Here is a 3,930-nt window from a genome sequence, read left to right on the forward strand (position 1 = left end):
GTCTCAGGCGTATCAGCCTGAAGGCGCCCGATCTCGTCTGATCTCGGAAGCTAAGCAGGGTCGGGCCTGGTTAGGATCTTGGATGGGAGACCACCTGGGAATCCCGGGTGCTCGAGGCTTTTTGCCTACCAGAAGAGGTCCTTTAGCCCCCGCCGCGCGTCCCGATTCTTGGATCCCCCCCGCAGCCCCAGCCCCTCCCGGGCGCGGGAAGCGGTGGCGGGGCCCGACTCCCGCTGCAGACCTGGGTTGCCTCCGCGCGGCCCGCGAGCCCCTCCGCGTCGCATTCGGCTTCCAGGACACCCGACGACCGGCAGTCCCGTCTCCATCTGGGGCTCCTTTGGCTTGCCTCAGGCAATCCCGGGGCTTGCACGGACTCCAGCCAGAGCCCCAGCCCCCGCCCCACCCCCTGCCTCGCAGGCCATCGCGCGCGCGCGTGTGTGCATGCGCTGCGCACAGATAGATGTGCCCAAGCGGGGCATCTATCTTGTTCACTTATACCGTGGGTGGATCCATGCCTGGGAGTCGGACTGCTGGACCATACGCTACTTCCACTTTTAGTTCCCTTGGGAACCTCCATATTCTTTTCCATACCGGCTCTCCCCCGCCCATTCCTACTCACCGTGGGAGAGTTCCCTTTGCTCCACATCTTCTCAGCATTGGTTATTGACAGACATCGCAGTGAGGCCCAATCGGACTCATGTGAAGTGGTCCCTCCTTGGAGTTTGGGTTGAGCCTCTCAATCATTAGTGATGTGGAGCAAGATGACCTTTGGAAATGCAGATGCAATGCTGTCACCTCCCTGCTCCAGCGGCTCTCGTATTTTCCCAGCATATTGAAGATCGACCACTTCCCTTCAGGCTTGCTCCTCACGTTCTTCTCTGATGTCTTTTGCCTGGAATGCCCTCTGCACTCTTTGGCTTCCATCCCATAGGGCATTTTCGTTTCTTGAATGTCCTAAGTTTCCCTGGTCACATAGCCTTCCAAGATGCTATTTTCCCTGCCTGAAATTCTTCCTGCAACTCAACCCTGGTTTACCTAGGTTCAACCTATGGACCTCCACGAAATGGGGCCTCTGCAAAGCCTTCCCTGACACCCAGGTTTTGTGGTGAGGGAAGAGGCCCCTCTATAGGTTCTCAAAGGATCTGCCTGTGATGTATCATTAGAGTCGTCTCAGTGAAAGCAGGAACTCTGTGTCTTCTTCTCTCCGCCTTCTATTTCCTGAAACTTATTACATGCCTCCTAGCTCATCGTAGGTGCTCAGTATTTACTTAGTGTGTGAACGACAGAAAAGCTCTTGGAAGCCTCAAGGGGTCACTTGGCTCGGCACTTTTGATCTCTTTGTATATTTGGCGATTCAATTCTTTCCTTTCCTGGGTTGATGTGTACACTATATTGAGGCACAATCTAAGGCATGAAGACATATCCATACATAGGTTCTTGCTTTCAAGGAACTCGTACAGCAATTTCTACAAGTTAGGGCTTTTCAAATGCTCTAGAAGCATGTGAACGTTCAGTATGCTCCATTTTCATTTCAAAGAAAGATCGTTTGACTTCCATAGCAAAGGTGGAGACCTTCCAGCGTTGAGTCAATACTTATACCTTGACCATTTCAGGCAAGTCTTGTGGTTCCTTCTGGAGGTGTGTGGCTCTTGCAGAAATGTGAAGATCTTCCATCGTCCTCAGACTTTGGTGTCATTTGCAATCATCCAGAAAGCTTCCAGGTCTAGGTTCCAGACCACCACCACACACAGTCAGTAGCCAGCGGGTGGATTCAGGAATACGTGTTGTTCACCCGGCATTACCGTTGATATTGTTGCTGCACACTCAATGCAGTGGGCAGGGCCTGGATTGTCCACTGGGTCTCATGTGGAATGAAAAAGAAGGGCTCCCCCCCCCCACACACACCCCCCCCCACTGTTGACAGCCTTGTGACGAGAAAGCGGTCCCGAAACAAGAATCAGACAAACCAGAAGCCCAGATGATAGTCCTTGAGATGAAGGAACTAAGCAGCTGGTTGAGATGGCACCAAGGGAAAGGTTGCTCTTTTTGTCTGCCCCTCTACTCCTTTCTTCCTGGACACCTTAGGGTTTTGTCATGGAGATTTGAAAGAAAGTGCACAAAAGTCATATGTGTTGAATCAAGATTTTGCATTTAACCATCTCTCAAAAGGAAAAAGCTTCACCTGCACATGTTTCTTTCAAAACCGTCAATTGCTTTTCAATTCTGGGGTTTCTCTCTTGCCTTGTTCAGTTAGCCTTAACAGTAAAAATCACTTGAAAACTACATAAAGATTCAAAGATACCAACAAAGGACAGCTTCTGTTTTTGAAATCATCTTTCCATTTAGTAGAACACGAGCTCTATTCTTTGTATTTTGCCTAGGGAATTAGCAATGTCCTGGTTCAGATGGCAAGGCATCCAGCGCAGGAGACTGGGGTTTGATCCTGGGTGGGAAGATCCCCCCGGAGAAGAAATGGCAACCCACTCCCAGTATCCTCGCCTGGGAAATGCCACGGACAGAGGAGCCTGATGGGCGCAGTCCATGGGTTGTATTCAAGTTGGGCTCAACCCAGCAACTACGAACACAAGTATTTCCAAAGACCACACTCAAGTGTGTGTGTGTGTGTGTGTGTGTGTGTGTGTGTGTGTGTGTGTATCTCCTCTTGCCGTCTTGGGGTCTGTCTCGGAATCTTCATGTATTTCTGCCTCTGTATCTCCTGACAGCCCCCCCGCCCGGCCGTTAAATCTGGCCCCGCCTCTCCCAGGCGCTCTGGCTCTGGCTGAGAGCTTGCGCCAGGCCAGCTGTCTCCCTTGGCGTGGAGTGCGTGCAGTGTCTGTGTGTCTGTCTGTGTGCCTGCCTGTGGCTCGTCTGCTCTCTCAGGAAGGTCGTGGGCTTGGCGTGGGGGCAATGGGGGGGGGGCCTCGGTAGTGCGAAGGGGAGGGGCTGGCGCTCGGTCGACCCGCGCCTCCTGGCTTCTGGTGGGTTTGGGCACGGACAGGTGCCGGGCAAGTTGGGCGCTCAAGTTTCGCTGCGCCTAGGCCCGCAGGAGGTTCAGAGGCCCCTGGGCGCTGGGGTTGGGAGGCGGCGGGCGCCGGGCCGACACATCTGGGGCGCGCGGGCCTGAGCAGCGAATGGGATCGGGAGGCCCGCTCAGCCAGCGCGGCCGGGTCTGGAGTGGCCGCGGGTGGGGGCGCCGAGACCTCCGCACCCCTCAGCCCAGCCCCAGGCCCAGCGGCGCGCGCGCGCGCGCACGCCCTCCCGGTCAATGGGGTCCTGGAAGCCCCTCGGGCCCCGGGCCCGCCCAGGCGCTGCTGGTCTGGTGTTGGCGGTGTTCGGGGCGGGCGGCGTCAGCAGGCTGGAGTCGGTCGCGGGTCGTGCGGCTCAAGTACAGCACGCGCCCGCGGCGCGAGAGTGCGGCCCGTTGGCCCGACCTGCAGGGCAGAAGCGAAGGGGGCGGCGCAAGGCTCTTAGGGCGCCCCGAGCCAAGCGCCACTGTCTCAGGCCGTATCAGCCTGAAGGCGCCCGATCTCGTCTGATCTCGGAAGCTAAGCAGGGTCGGGCCTGGTTAGGATCTTGGATGGGAGACCACCTGGGAATCCCGGGTGCTCGAGGCTTTTTGCCTACCAGAAGAGGTCCTTTAGCCCCCGCCGCGCGTCCCGATTCTTGGATCCCCCCCGCAGCCCCAGCCCCTCCCGGGCCGCGGGGAGCGGCTGGCCGGGGCCCCGACTCCCGCTGCAGACCTGGGTTGCCTCCGCGCGGCCCGCGAGCCCCTCCGCATTCGCATTCGGCTTCCAGGACACCCGACGACCGGCAGTCCCGTCTCCATCTGGGGCTCCTTTGGCTTGCCTCAGGCAATCCCGGGGCTTGCACGGACTCAGCCAGAGCCCCAGCCCCGCCCACCCCTGCCTCGCGGCCATCGCGCGCATCGCG

The 3,930-nt window shown here is 57.5% G+C and overlaps 2 pseudogenes; both read left to right on the forward strand.

Annotated features, from left to right (window-relative positions):
* On the forward strand, positions 1 to 119 carry LOC138987022 (5S ribosomal RNA; annotated as a pseudogene).
* Positions 120 to 3,494: 3,375 nt separating this feature from the next.
* Positions 3,495 to 3,614, forward strand: LOC138987020 (5S ribosomal RNA; annotated as a pseudogene).
* Positions 3,615 to 3,930: the final 316 nt, after the last annotated feature.

This window comes from Bos mutus, unplaced genomic scaffold, assembly GCF_027580195.1.
Source record: "Bos mutus isolate GX-2022 unplaced genomic scaffold, NWIPB_WYAK_1.1 CTG425, whole genome shotgun sequence".
Lineage (NCBI taxonomy): Eukaryota > Metazoa > Chordata > Mammalia > Artiodactyla > Bovidae > Bos > Bos mutus.